Source organism: Mus pahari, chromosome 3 (genome assembly GCF_900095145.1).
Source record: "Mus pahari chromosome 3, PAHARI_EIJ_v1.1, whole genome shotgun sequence".
NCBI classification, from domain to species: domain Eukaryota; kingdom Metazoa; phylum Chordata; class Mammalia; order Rodentia; family Muridae; genus Mus; species Mus pahari.
In genome coordinates this window covers 94,521,356-94,537,820 of record NC_034592.1, presented here as the reverse complement: position 1 = coordinate 94,537,820, position 16,465 = coordinate 94,521,356, and the positions used below count along the sequence as shown (strand labels likewise).

General features: G+C 38.1%; 1 protein-coding gene across 5 annotated transcripts in view; it reads left to right on the top strand.

The window, feature by feature from the left end:
* Positions 1-16,465, top strand: part of Ano3 (anoctamin 3) — a 285,933-nt gene that overhangs the window by 222,440 nt on the left and 47,028 nt on the right. The gene's annotated exons all lie outside the window — the stretch shown is intronic.

Genomic DNA, 16,465 nt, shown 5'->3' with positions numbered 1-16,465 from the left:
TGTAAAGGGGGTTACTACAGAAATAATGTCCAGTACTCAATTGAGGTTGTTAGTGATTGTCCAACCTTTAGGGAATCGCTGGGGCTTACCTGAGGATGACCCGGAAGCGCTCTTGATCGAGCAGCTTCCATTCTGTGTTCTATTTGCTTTTCGGCTCAAATTAGAGTAGATTTCTGGAGTGCCTGGTTCATGGTTAAATACCTGTGGTAATAACAAATTGTCATGCTTCTATTTGCCTCCTTCCATGTCTTATCAAAAGGAGCAGTGTTCCCTTCACTATTTGGGCACTGGTATCAATCTCTCCTGCTCAATATACCTGAGGTTTACACTTGTTTCCTGCTGTCCAAAGAGTGAGATTTCCAATGGCTAAAGTGGTAAAGGAAGCTTCACCTAAAAGGCATTGAGCTATTTGAATGTACAGAATCTATGCACTTAATTAGTTTCAAGAAAAGAAAATGAGGTACTTCTATCGTTTTAAAGTTTCAAAAGTCAAAAGGCTGGCCCAGAGTGTGATTAGAAATTATACTCCTAAAATGCATTAACTCAAAGGATTTTTAAGCTGTGTCTGCATTGGAATTAAGAAAAACAAGGTAAACTCACCCAAATACTGGCTGCTGAGAGATGGCTAAATAGAGGTCAATTGGTTATCTTCAAGTTATCAAGTTACTAGAAGAAGACTTTACTGAGGACGCGAATATTTTCTCTCTGAACTCAGGGAACAGAGTAAAAATTAACAGCACTGGGTGTATGTACACTATCCCTAGACATTCTCCTTGGCATATGTAGAAATACCATTAACTGTTGCTGACTTCACAGTAGTAATTATAGCTGATGAGAGGCAGGAACACTGCAAAGCTCTTACTCTCCATCTCTCTCCTTTCATTGTGCTGTCAAAGCTATCCTGACACCTTCCGAAAGATATTAGCTGAGAGCTCAGGCTGTTTATCATCATTACCTTCCAACAACCACAAGCAACTTATAAGAATGAATGCTAAGGACAAGCCCTATTTAAAGACCCATCATAAACACATACAGAAATAAACCAAATATGGAAAGTACACATCAATTGAATGACTCACTTGTTCAGTTTATTTGGTTGTGACCAGAAACTTAGATTCACATAGAGCTATGTGTGAATAGTTTAGATAGATGATAAATAGATGTTAGATAGATAGATAGATAGATAGATAGATAGATAGATAGATAGATAGATAGATGATAATTAGATAACCTCCACATTATTTTCACTGAGATACAGTACCAAGTATATATGAGCTAGAAAAAGCTAGATTCTCCTGAGAATCTCAGCCAAAGAACAATTACAACTTCATCAGCCAGACCAGGTGAGATGATACATTTTGCAATATTTATAACCCAATGTTGTACTTTATCCACAATGTCATTTTCCATCTGTTAATTCAAACTGTTTTACTATTTAATAGCTAACACACACACACACACACACACACACACACACACACACACGCATGCATACATAAGTGATTAGCTAAGGAAAGTTGTGAGGTTGATAAGCCACTAGAATTAACTTTAAGTGAAAGAGTCCATGTTGATTTTGACATTTTTAATTCAATCCATAGTCTACAGAAGTATTATCACTGTAACAAAATCTGTCCCATTACTGTGTGAGCACATACTCGCAGTATGTTAGTTGTAAAATGTAAAATACAGTTTTTGGTGAAATTCATCCTAATATAAATAATAGGACCTCATTATAATAAAATTTGTATTACATATTAAAATTTTAAAATATTATCATTATTCTGAAATTAATTTTAAGGCTATTTTGTTTTATTAATTACATAATAAATTATATTTACCTTGTTTTAAAGTAGGATATGAATGACCACTAGAAAGTAAAAAGAAATTCTATATTTTTTTCTCTTTTTATTGTATATTTTATTTATTTACACTTCAAATGTTATCCTCTTTCCAAGTTTCCCCTATGGAAACCCCCTATCCCATCCCCCTGCTTTTATGATGGTGCTCCCCCACCCACCCACCCACTCCTGCCTCCCTGACCTGTCATTCCCCTACACTGAGGCATTGAGCCTTCACTGGACCAAGGGCCTCTCCTCCCGATGATGCCCGAGAAGGCCATCCTCTTCTACTTATGTGGCTGGAGCCTTGGGTCACTCCATGTGTACTCTGGTTGGTGGTTTAGTCTCCAGGATCTCTGGAGAGTCTGGCTGGTTGATATTGTTGTTCTTCCTTTAGGGTTGCAATTTATTGTTGCTTTAAAAAAATAGGACAAAATAATTAATAAATATTTTCAAAGTAAGTACATATTAATTTTCTATAGGAAGAATAATATGGAAATAGAAGTAAAGAAAACTATTAAACTTGCATCAGAAAATAAGTGCTTATGAAGTTCATATTTTTCAAGGGATACAAGGTATAAAGGATTATTATGAAAAATGATCCCCAAGAATGCTTCTAGGTGCTCAGATATACAAAATCAGTTCATTGGGCACACGTATGTCTGGTATAAGGCTGGACACAAGTTGCCCACTGTGTCTATTTATCTTACCTCCAATGTTTAAAGCAAAAATTAGAAAATTACTGTGGGCTACTACTCCATAAGCACTTAATAATTATCTGTTTCTTAGTGTTTCCATAGTTAGCAAGGTCTGATTCTTTATATGTTAGCAGAATAGCTTTCTATATTCTATATTTCTGTATATTCTGAATATACAGCCTCACTGCTTGCTCATTCTGTAGGTTCATTCTGGTAGGTTTCTTACTTCCCATAGTCAGAGAGGCAGCTGTGTGCATGGTAAGGCAAGCTTGGCTAGTGAGTCATACTTTCTTTATTGAGTCCTGATTTTGCAGTTCACACATTTCATAACTGTGACAGTCACATTTCTAAGGCCTGTCTCTCTTTGTAAAACAGGGAAAGTAACTCCTCCTTCTAGTTGCCTGTGGGAAGTCACTGACTTTAAAATAGGGAAAGAGGAGATCAACTAGGCACAGCTAATGATAGTATGATCATTATTTTGTTTGGGGATACTAGAACATGAAGCTTAGATAATCAGGAAGAGAAGTTAAAATGAAAACAACCAAGGGCTGGTTAAATTATTTTGAATTCATGTTTGACTCTTGACTGGTCCATAATATTTATTGAATAAAATAAACTAGTGAACTCTTGATTTTTAGTTGATTCCTTTTTCCTGTAGGGAGTCTTTCTCTGATTATACCTTTTGTAAAACTGGAGCCTCCCCTTTTAACATATTGTATCACCCCCCTTACATTTTTTCCCATAGCATTTATTAACCTACATGATATTTTATAAATCTTATTTTGTGTGGTTTTTAAACATATGCTGCTACTCTAGAAGATTAACTCTGGAAAGAAGGTATGTTGATCTGTTTCTATCAATGTTTTATCCACAGAGCTATATTGGGGTCATTTTCAAAGAGCTGGCCTAGAGAAACTGCTCAATAAAGTGTCAGTTAATAAATGACTAGGTGGACAGATATAAGAGTGAACAACACTTTATATCACAGATAATTAAAATTAGGTAAATGCATGAAACTTCTAAAATTCACTTCATTCTACCTAGAATGCTTTTCTTGTTGACTCAATTACATCTGAAACCCGACGTCTCACGTATCATTTAATTTCATTCTTCACTTGGATCCAGTGGCTCACACTTGTAATCCTAGTACTTTGAAGCTGAGGCAAGAACAAGATGCCAAGGTCATCCTCAACTACTTACAAGTTTAAGACAGGCCTGGACTAAATGAGACCATTCTCAAATAAGGAAGGCATTCCTTGGACATTAGATAGATAGATAGATAGATAGATAGATAGATAGATAGATAGATAGATAGATAGAAACATACATACATACATACATACATACATACATACATACATACATACTTTACAGTATATCTTTAAATCCAAATTCTTGGAATTTATAAAAAATGAATTGATGAATAAAACTATTTAAGATTATGGTTAGTTTGCTATCACATATTTGTGTTTCATTTAGTAGTTCATTAGGGAGTAGTTATCAGTCCAAAATATACACCTTAGTAAGTGATGTATCAAGCTACTCTTCTGAGAATGCAGAAGATATAGGCACAAAGATAGCTAGTGGTACAGGTGTGATTGGGAGAATATATTTCTTTCTTTGATTGCTCCTTAATTAAATATTCTTAATTATTAAGAATAATAGCAACAGCAACATTTTTAACATAATGACAGAAATATAGGTGATGGGTGTTAAAGAGGAAAATAGAAAATATTATAACATGTCAGCTAATGATGACTACTCACAGCTGGGGACCATTAACTTAAGTAACTCAGTATAAAGCTATATTTTTCTCAAGCTTTGTTGATGTGCATAAGTACAGATAGATTTAGAAAAAGAAGAAGGAGGACAAAGGAGGAGGAGGAAAGAAAGAATGAGAGAGGGGGTAAAAGGGAAAGATAAATAAAAATATAGCAAAAATTGAAGAAAGGAGAGCAGACATGGGACAGTAGCAATAATTCAAAATCTGGATCAAGAAATAGTTGAGGTCTAAAGAGATGGCTTTGTGAATAAGTAACTCATGCTCTTCCAAAGGACCGGAGATCACTTCCCAGCTTGAGTCAAACCCCTCACATCTTCCTGTAACTCCATCTCTATGCCACCCTTTTGCCCTCTACATATGCCTGTAAAGAAATGGCGTGCATACCCTCCCACCCCCACACAAACACACATACACTAGATAGATAGATAGATAGATAGATAGATAGATAGATAGATAGATAGATAGATAGATAATATACCTTTAAAATCCAAGTTCTTGGAATTTCTAAAAATGAATTGATGAATATAACTATTGAAGATCATGGTTAGTTTTCAATCACTGATCAAAAGTATGTCTTGGGAGAATATTATGAGTAATAGTAAGGCAAAACAGCTTGGATAATCCAGACCAAAGAAGAGAGAAACCAGGGTACTGGAATGAATACCCCAGTGTATTGTAATTTATAGGAGCTATTTTGGAAGATCTGACCAGTTCAACCAAAAGTTATAAAACCTCCAGAGTTGTAGAATGAGTTTCTCCAGATATTAGAAAACTTCAATACTGATATGGAGGAGGGAATATGAATTGATAATGAATATTCAATCGTGTGAATATTTAAAATAAATAAAATGGTCCTTGGTCACAATGAGGAACAAAATAAAATTCATCAGCTCAGCTTCATTTATTATTGATGTTAGAGACAGCCATCACTTGAGTGCATTGCATGTAAAGTGGAAACCCAGGGACAAACCAAATGACAGTTGGAGCAAGAATATAAGAAAGCAGAAACTACTTAGCTATTGATTGACTCAGTAAAAGGGCACATTGGAAGTGCCCTAAAAGATGAGAAAATTGCCTTTCAGAAAAGCACTCTTCATTACCCTGGAGGAATGGACATTGAAGAGTTGAGAAGTGGTTTGGAAATGTGAGACTCCTTGAAGTAATTAACAGGAGCGGGGTTAAGGGACATATGATATTTGCCCTAACATGCTAGTTGTCAATGGTGACAGGAAGATAGGGGGATCGGAGCATCATAATAAAATGAATAGGTTTGGTCATTCTCTGAATACCAGCTAACTTACGAATTTCAAAACGGAACACTTTCTTAGCATTCAAACGTTCTCTGGAATTTGCAAGGACAAAGTTACGTTTGTGCATTGCAAAGTTACATTGATCTCGTCAGTAAATACATACCATTCTTTTCTTTACAGTTACTATAGCCGGTTCACTCCTTTGTGATGAAGTATACATCCATCCAAACTTTCTTCCTTCATTAATGAGTCTAGTCTCTTGGTAACCATCGCCTAATTGACCAAACACTCACTTTATATGTACCTATTGAATTAAGTTATGGTCAGGCATACCTTTAATAAAGTGGTGAATTAACAGATTAACAGGGCTAAACTTGCTGTAGCACTCTTAGGAACAGACCCTTGTGATTTATTCAAACTTCCAAAGAACCCTAAGGCAGATAATCAGAAACTCCTGGAGAAACTCACTTATTTCTACTTGGAAAACCTGTCATAGATGAATCAACTCTGCCGCAGCACCACACCAAAGTTTTTGGCAAGATTTTCTTTTTTCCTTCACCACCAAGTTGTCCTATAGAGGACAACAGAGGGTGCAGAAAGCTACACCACCAATGTACACCCTAATGAAAGGAATCTCAGTAATCTTCCTGGCTCAAACACTAGCATGGGAGGAAATGACCAAGAGGATTTTGAAATCAAGTTCACAGGTACCACATAAAAATGTTGAGTGGCATTTTTATCCTCTGAAACTAAAAACATGGTAAAGCACATTGAAAACATATGGTTTTTAGTTAAACTCATTTCCTAATAATCCTTACATACAAAGAAACAATATTTCTATGCTAAGCTAGGAGGGAATCCTAAAATAATGATGCATAGAGAAATCATGAATCACTGCCTTTAAATCTGGGGTTAAATCTAGACACCGGGTCAATGCCAGCATCAGAACAACCTTAATCAGGTTTATTGTGAGTAAATTTGCTATATTTTCGGGGCTTTAATGTGACTGCCAGTAAACTAACTTGTTACAAATGTAACAAAGTAACAGGTCCACAGGATACTGGAGAGGTTTTGTTTGTGTTTGGGTTAGAACACAAGTATTCATTTTGAAGCCTAAGCTGGTCTTGAACTAAGACTTTCCTGCCTCATCCTCAATTCTGACAAATAGGTGTTGGCCATCACCACACCCGTATGTTTTTAATGCATCTTAGCTCTTTGTAAGAAAAGGAACAATTTTTTGGAAGACCTATTTAAAGAAAAGGAAAATAAAATATACAGATACAAAACTAAGGAGAATGGAAGCCCTGGTGCAGCAACCTGCATCTAAATACCTTCCCAGCAGTGAGAAGGCAGAAACAGGATGGATAATTTAAATCCTTGACTTTGAAATGAACATCGATAATACAGTGATATGCTATTTAATTTTCTTAAATTAATTTATTTTTACACTTCATATTCAATTCCCCACAACACCCCACCACAATCCACCCGCTGATTGTTCCACATCCTACACCTCCTCCCCGTGGATGCCCCCAAACCCCACCCTACCTGACCTCTAAACTCCCTGAGGCCTATAGTTTCTTGGGGGTTAGGTGCATCATCTCTGAATGAACACAGATCTGGAAGCTCTCAACTGTGTTGGGGTGTTGTGTGTTGGGGGCCTTATATCAGCTGATGTATGATGTCTGTTTAGTGGGCAGTGTTTGAGACATCTCGGGGGGGTCCAGATTAATTGAGACTGCTAGTCATCCTACAGGATTGCCTTTCTCCTCAGCTTCTTTTAACCTTCCCTAATTCAACAAGGGTCAGCAGTTGGGTCCACCCATTAGGTTGGGTGCATATATCTGCATCTGTTGCTTTCAGCAGCTAGTTGGGTCTTTTGGAGTGTGGTCACACTAGATCCTTTTTTGTGAGTGCTCCATAGCCTCAGTAATAGTGTCAGGCCGTGGGACTTCCTCTTGAGCTGGATCCAACTTTGGGCATGTCACTGGACCTGCTTTTTCTCAGGCTTCTCTCTATTTCCATCCCTGTAATTCTTTCAGAGAGGAACAATTATGGTTCAGAGATGTGACTGTGGGGTGCCAACCCCATCCCTCACTTGATGTCCTCTCTTCCTGCTGGAGTTGGGCTCTATAAGTTCCCTCTCCCTACTTTTGGGCATTTATTTCATCTAAGATCCCTCCCTTTGAGTCCAGAGAGTCTCTCACCTCCCAAGTCTCTGGAGGGTCCCCTGACCCCCTATTTCCTGAGGTTGCCTGTTTCCATTCTTTCTGCTGGTCCTCTGGGCTTAAGTCCTTTTCCCTCACCCAATACCAGATCAGATTCCCCTCTTCTCCCCACTCTCTGCCACTGTTCACTTTCCCTCCCAGGTCCCTTCCTCCATCCCCACTTGTGATGGCTTTCTTCTCTCTCCCAAGTGGGACTGAAGCATCCTCACTTGGGCACTTAAACTATTTCATTTTTTTTAACTCATAAGAACAGGAAAACCACAAATGTCAAGAACACACAAAAAGGCAGAGTATAGAAATACAATCATATTTTATGAAATCACCTCTTGATGTTTATCTGAATGCTTTTGATCTTGATTTTTCTGAACTTTTCTTTAAAAAAAAAAAAAATGACCTCACCATGGAGCATTCAGTTACATAACTCACGAACAGTACACAGAATTATACTTTCATTGCCCTCCAGAATGTTGGTCAACATGTAAATAAAGAAAATATCTAATTAAAAAAAGAAGAAGAAATTAGTTGTTATAAGTTTCATAGTTCACACTATGAAACTCACTTCATTTCTAACCTTGTTTTTCTCTCAGTGCCTGTGCTGAGCACCAGGGAGGACATGCAGGTCACCACACAACACCTGGTGTGGCCTCTGAGAGACTCAAGACAGGAATGATAGCAACTTTCCTCAGGATCCTTGGCTACATGAGCTTATTGGGCAACATATGAAAGAGCCTGTATAGGAGAGGGAGAGAGAGAGAGAGAGAGAGAGAGAGAGAGAGAGAGAGAGAGAGAGAGAGAGAGAGAGAGATATTTACACTTAGGAATATATATATTCCTAAGTATAAATAAAGCATATGTATCCTGACTCAATACTCTTTTAAATTTTTTTATTAAATATATTCTTTATTTACATTTCAAATGTTATCCCCTTTCCTGGTTTCCCCTCCAAAAACCCCCTATTCCACTGCCCTCCCCCTGCTCACCAACCCACCCACTCCCACTTCCCTATCCTGGCATTTCCCTACACTGAGGCATTGAACCTTCACAGGACCAAGGGCCTCTCCTCTTATTGATGTCTGACAAGGCCATCCTCTGCTATGTATTGTCTGTTGTCAGAAACATTGGGGGCCAGTCTGCCAGTCAGTATATAACATAGCTATAGTCTATACAACTTAGCTTTTATTCACAGCAAACTATGAAAAATGAATAGATTATTTGTTGTTTGAAAAATTGGATACTGTCTTAAAGTTTATAATACAGACAATATGAAAATAGATGTGGGTTGGGAACCAAAGTCTTTAGCTACAAATTTTCTTATGTGTAACAACTAGCAGCTTAAAAACTATCTAAAATTTATATTACCCTTCAAGTACATTAAACAGAATTAGACCACTGACAAACCACCTGTAAGTTAGTGTGTAAGAAATTCTTTTGACATCAATTTATTATTCTCATTTTAAGTTAGAAAAAGGAAATTCACTATTTATTACATTACCCAAGACTATACATTAGAAAAGAGTACAACATCCTTTTGTTTGTTTGTTCTTGTTTTTTAAAGCCATGTTTCTCTGTGTAGCCCAGGCCATCCTAGATCTCAATTTGTAGACTAGTCTGACCTGGAAATTATAGAGATCTGCCTGCCTCAGCCTCCCAAGTACTGGGACTAAAGGTATAAGCCTCAACCACCCAGCAAGAGTACAGACATCTTTTAAGCCCAGAAGATTTCTAATTTAATCTATGCTCTTTGTCTAGTGTACTGCCTCTTGGAGGAATTCTAAAGATAAGAGTTTTGCCAAGAAAATATTTTATTACATTTACTATTAAAAGAAAGTTAGTGATTTTTATAATCTGTGGCATTTTTCTAGATTTCTCAGTATGATCTAACTAAGGTCCTACATCCAGGCCCAGATAAAAGCTTAAAGGTTGAGAAAGTAAATATTTAATAATGTTTGGTATGCTGACACCTGCCAATCAGGTATGATGAAGAATTCAATTCTTGAGCAGTATTTTTTGGGAGCCAAAGCTCTTACAGATATTAACTGTAGATAGTGATGTAAATTGCATCTTATTTCATGTCTCCTTTTCCTTTATAGGTTGACAGCTATTGTGGTTGTTGCTCTGAGCATCAGTAAGATACAGTCTTAAAAACATTGCTTAAAAAGAAGGCTGACATTTCCGTGTCATAATGCTAGTAGTAGCTGTCTGCCAATGGAACGGTGATGACTGTGTGTGCATCCCCATAAGTTTAATTCATTTGACACAACCCCCTGTATAACTAAGTTTCAGCAGTTAGAAAGACAAAGACTTGACCTAGTTGTTTCTGCTTGGTATTACACTTGTAATAAAAGATGCCCACCAAAATTAACCAGAAACTGTATCATATAGATGGAAGGAAAAGTGAGGAAAGAGCATAAGAAAATTTAGTCTTGTACTTACCAAGATTGTACTGGCTTAACAGTAATGCATAGTAAGGGTTGGAGTGGTAGCTCAGTAGTTAAAGAGCCCTTGCTGTTCTTTTGGGAAACCTTAGATTCCTGCACCCACATTAAGTGGCTAACAAGTGCCTGTAACTCAAAATCCAAATAAAAATAATATTTTATTTTACCTTGAATTAAAAACAAACCAAAGTAAAAAGCTGCCATGTTTATGCTTGTCTAGATATATTTAATATTTTAGCAACAAGTATGAATACAGACCTCAGTTTGAATACATGGTACTAAAATATATGTTAAATATAGAAAATCCAAAATCAAATTGAGTTGCATGGTATGTGTGTATTTGTGTGTGTGTGTGTGTGTGTGTGTGTGTGTGTGTGTGTGTGTGTAGTTGATTCTCTCCTTCTACCATGGGAGAAAGTAGGAATCAAACTGAAATCCTCAGGTGTTTTACTCACTGAGCCATAGTCTCCAAATTTTGACTTTCTATAGCAAAGCTAAGAGGGTCTTCTGGTCAAGAATCTAGTGGTACTTCTTCTTCCAGACCCCTTCAGGTACCTCTCCTTCCTCTCCCTTCCTCCTCCACTTCCTCACCTCAGATATGCTTGATTCGTGAGCTTAAGTGACCCTCCTCCTTTAACCTCCAAGGAATTCCCTGGAGAAATAAGAAGTTATACCTAATCAACATCATGCTATTTGAAAGCATGGGAACTGTAGCTGTAAAGAGTGAATTTCCCTGGGGGGGGGGGGGGTGAGCAGTTAATAATTTTAGGAACTTGCCAATATTTCCAGAACTTAGCAAGTCTGATTACTTTACCGTCTTCTTTCTTACTTCAGGTTAAGGCAGGAAAACCATTGAGAGTGGGTGGAGGAAGCGTTGAATTTGAAGTTAGAGAGAGAGATGGAAATTAGAGCAGCAAGTCTAGATTCGTTCCAGGGATGAAGTCAGTAGAGCAGACTTTCAGATCTTCTGCTTCACACACGTCTTCTTTCATGCACAGACTTTTCAGAGCAGAAGTCATCCCAAGGAGATTGCTGCATTCTTACATGATATAAGCTTAACAGAAAAAGAAAACTGGAATGTACCCCAGGCTGGAAAACTGAAGTGTTCCAAATTCATGGCCCTTTGTTCTAAGCACAGAACCTGTTCTGCAAGGTCTCTAATTCTACCCTGTGTGTGGTGGTGTTGCAATATGGCATGGGGAAAACACATTTTGCTTGAGGATGTTACCAAAAATAAATGCTAGGAATAAAGGAAAGTCTTCAGTTCCACTTGGGTGAGGTCCAAACTGGCAGCCTGCTGCTCTGAATCACCCTTTTTTAGATGCAGTTTCTCTTAGAAGACTCCAAGGCTTTATCTACTTTGATAAATACAATACTCAGAACTTCATCTTGTTCTACAGATACAGACACATGGACTTTTTCCTTTGCCTCTGCCCATCCGTTAGAAATGCAATGAAGTGGTTTACACGATGTTTTATATAATTCCTTTCCAAAATAAAATAGAACTTAATACCTGATGCCACAAAGCAGGTGAGGAAAAGGGGTGTCTGGTCAGTGATGGATTTTATCCCCCATCCCAGTGCAAGTCCATGAAGTGTAGTGTGAACGACTGGAATAATGTAAATGTCACAGGGCAAAGAGTGACTGCCAAACCCCTAGATACCACCCAATACCTGAAATAAACGTTACAAACCTTCACAGACCATTTAGAGTGAAAGTCAGTTAAAATCTTAACGAGGTGAGCAACTGGAGAAACAGTTTAGTGGTAAGAGTGAGTGTTGCACAAGGTTTAGGACCCAATCCAGATCCAAGCAGTTATGTAAAAAGCTGGGCCTGATTATATCTGTACCTATAACTGTAGTGCTATGTGGTGGTGCGGGCATGGGAGTAGGTACAGAGACTGGATGACTGCTGGGGTTTTCTGGTTGCAGTCTAAGTCTAAATTTATGGAGACATTTTCCCAAAGAAAAAAGGCAGAAGGCAGAGGGCAGAGAGTGACCCAATATTCTTTGCAGCCTTCTGCATGAGCACCTATAGGTATGCACAACATACATATGTATACACATACACACACATACACACACACACACACACACACACACACACACACACACACAGTAGGGGGGGAGAAAGAGGTGGGTTAAAAGCTGGAAAAAAAATCCAATGAAAGAATTCAATAAACTATGCTAAGTATTATGAATCCTTTTGTAGGTTCATTGACCTTACAGATAGGGAAAGGTATGTTTTTTGTTTGTTTGTTTGTTTGTTTTGCTTTTTGTTTTTTTTAACTACTATGGTCTTGGCTTGCCCTTTGTTCTGTGATTTCGCTGTAAATAAATAACTTGAAACAAACCAATCAGCACCTAACCTCCTTTATATGACCCTACATTTCTGTTCTATTGCTGTTCATCCTAACACAAGGAACTATAAGCAGTCAGTGCCTGATCCCTTATTTATGATGAATTTGAACAGTCTCTGTTACTTTGCAGAGAAAGAACGTGATCATAGCATGCTCCTCTGGGCAGGTCGGTACTCTGCAGAACACGCATGTGCTCTGTGATCTACTTTCTACAGATAATTACTATTAATATATGATATCTACACACACAAATGCTTATGTGCAGTTCCACTTCTAAACTGCCCAACATATGTCCCTGCATTTACATTTTATTTAAAATTGGAAATGGCTTTTACATCATACACTTTTATCTTAAGGTATTTTTATTTTAACACTAAATAAGTTTGGCATACCCCTTTCCCTCTTCATTGGCATATTTCTTCTGTTGCCGTGTTCACTTCGGGTGACTGTGTTTTTGGCTTTGTACCCCAGGCTCCTTCCCATGAGTTCTGTGTTATTTGATTTCTTCTATTCTTCCTGTCTCCTCATATCTCCAGGTCATTTATTTCACAACAGTATCACAATTGTCACAACTTGCTCTCAGATTTCCACTCTCAACTATTAGCATCTCAGTTCTCAGTTCTACTCAGTAATACTGAGGGATTCACTGATGGTAGAGAGGTATAATCTGAGAACTAAGCTGACTTCCACAGTTCACTTCAGCTTAAAAAAACCCAAATGTCTAATCTAGTCAATAATCATTACTGCTGTGTAACATGTATCATGTATAATTGATGGCATTCAGACTCTTGGCTGTAATTATGAGACTGAACATTAGAGATGTTGTTAAGTGATGTATTGCATGATTTTTAAATGCTTCATATATAGTTACAAATGGATACAAAATGACATTATTTCCATCAGTTTGACCTATAGCTGCAGGGTTAAGGTTCTATGATGACACTGATTTCAGTTCCATATCTTTAACAGTACAACTGCTTTCCTTATGAGATAAGTGTTCCACTTTATTGGAAAACTTTAGGAGTTCTAAATATAAATAAATAAATACTAATTTGTAGCCAGGAGTGGTAGCACAAGCCTTTGACCCCAGCATTCGGGGGCAGAAGCAAACTAATCTTTGTGATCTCAAGGCCAGCCTGGTCTTCATAGTGAGTTCCAAGATAGCCAGAACTGATGCTGTTTTGAGACTCTCTCAAAACAACATCATCAACAACAAAAACAAACAAATACAGAAAAACAAAACAAAAAGCTAATGATATGGAGTTGTTCCCAGAGGTATTAAAATAATTGGCTTGAGGCATAGACTAGGCAGTACTTTTCTGGATACTGTAAGATATTGTACTGGCTAGTTTTGTGTCAATTTGACACATCTTGAGTTATCACAGAGAAAGGAGATTTAGTTGAGGAAATGCCTACATGAGATCCAGCTGTAAAGTATTTTCTCAATTAGTGATCAAGGGAGAAAGGCCCCTTGTGGGTGGGACCATCTATGGGCTGGTAGTCTTGGGTTCTATAAGAGAGCAAGCTGAGCAAGGCAGGGGAAGCAAGCCAGTAAAGAACATCCCTTCATGTCTCCTGCTTTCTGAGATGCTTGAGTTCCAGTCCTGCATCCTTTGGTTATCAACAGCAGTATGGAAATGTAAACCGAATAAACCCTTTCCTCCCCAACTTGCTTCTTGGTCATGATGTTTGTACAGGAATAGAAACCCTGACTAAGACAGATATTAAGTACAATAAATCTATCAGATTCCAATTTCTATGTCTCTTAATGGTCCCATACTCCTATCTTCTAAACCCTATCTGGGCCTATGTCATCGATGTTTCTGTGTTCTTTCATCCATTGCTTGCTTCAGAGACTGGGTATCCATGCAAGATTCAACGTCAACTGTGCAGGCCAAGCTTCTGTCCCCTGTGTACCATGAAAGGACTAACATGTCTTTGTTACTTTCTAAATTTGTCAAATGGGTCTTGTGGACTTACATTTTACAAGACCTACTTTCATAAGTGTACTTAAAATGCTTTAACCTCCCTTCTAGCACACTACCTACCAGATGTAGTGGGAAGGAAATGTTACTAGGACAAAGGAGGATGTGGATCTGTTTAGAAATACTTCTTTGGGGAAAATCCAATATGCACTGTCAGTATATCAGTCCACAAGTACCAGCAGTGGTAGCTTGATCCACTTGCAGACACCATTCACAAATTAGCAAGTAGAGTTCAATCCAGAAGAAACCATGCACAAAGCTCTGCCAACCAGCCCAACTCCACAGAAGTGGCAAGAAGCTGCCAAATTTTTAGTCCATTTTCCCTCTATGAAATCATAACAAATGGTGATGAGTGAAGAAGGCAAGTGAAATCAGTTCCACAGTGTTGTCAGTGAAGACCAGAGTCAGCAAAGACCAGCAAAGACCAGCAACAAGCAGTAAGGCAAACCAATACCACACCGCATCATCCACTCTCTGTTGAGTTCTGTTTATACCCTTTCTAAACATCACATTCTCTCGAGTCCACTCTAGCAAAACATAGCATGCCCTTTTTCCAGGCAGCTTCCCGAAAAATACCACATGTCTGTTTTCAGCATCCTCCCATGTTTCTGCTTCAGCAAAAAAAAAAAAAAAAAAAAAACCATCCTCTCAAAAGTCAGTTTCCAGAAAAACATCACATGACACAACTGACTATCAAAAGAAACCAGAAATTTTCACTTCAAGGTTTTTCATAATCATGTCTTCATGGCATCACATGCTTTGTACTCAGTGCTGAACTACATGCGAATTCAACCTTCGTTTGCATCCTATTCCTTCTATTATTGAGATTGACATTAAATTCATTCAGGATGTGATAAAAACATATTAAAAATCCCAGCATTCGGAAGGTCAATGCCCAAAGACTCTGATTTCTAGATAACCTGGGCTACATAAGGAGGGGATAGCAGAAAGATTTGTGGGAATAAGAGGAAAGAAGCCTATGAACTCTGCAAAAAGAAAAACATTAACTGTCCTTCAATCTTTCATACCCATCATTTGAAGATGGCTTTCTCTTATGGAATAATGCTGAGCAATATATAAACCAGTAAGTCAAATCTTTATATTTTTAAGAGCAAGCCATGACTTACTTATACTGAAAATCTCTTCCCTCGTGGGATGCACCCTAGGTGGAGGGAGTAGGAACCCCCCCACATCTCCAGGCTCTCCTGCACCCCCCCTTTCCGCTAGATCCATTTCCCCTCTGTTTCATTTCAGGAAAGAGCAAGCTTCCAAGAGACAACAGGGAGTCATAGCAAAACAAGATACAATAAGACAAAGCCAAGTGGTGGTGGTGCACGCCTTTAATCTCAACACTTGGGAGGCAGAGGCAGGCGGATTTCTGAGTTCAAGGCCAGCCTGGTCTACAGGATAGCCAGGATAACCAGGGCTATACAGAGGAACCCTGTCTCAAAAAACAAAACAAACAAAACAAAACAAAACAAAACAAAACAAAACAAAACAAAAAAGACAAAGCTAAAGCCCTCATTTTGAGACTGTACAAAGCAACCCAGCAGGAGAAAGGGAGACTGGTTCCTCTGAAATCTTTTTTTTTTTTCTTTTTTTTGTAATTGGGGCTGGAGAGATGGCTCAGCAGGTAAGAGCATTGACTTCTCTTCCAAAGGTCCTGAGTTCAATTCCCAGCAACCACATGGTGATTTACAACAATCTGTAATGGAATCTGATGCCATCTTCTGGCATGTGTGAAGACAACAACTACAGTGTACTCATATTCATAAAATAGTTTTCTTAAATTTATTACTTTTATTTTTTACAATCCAACTGTTGCCCCTCCCAGTTCCTTATCCCATTCCTCCTCCCCCAAACCTCCATCTCCAAGAAGATATCCCCCT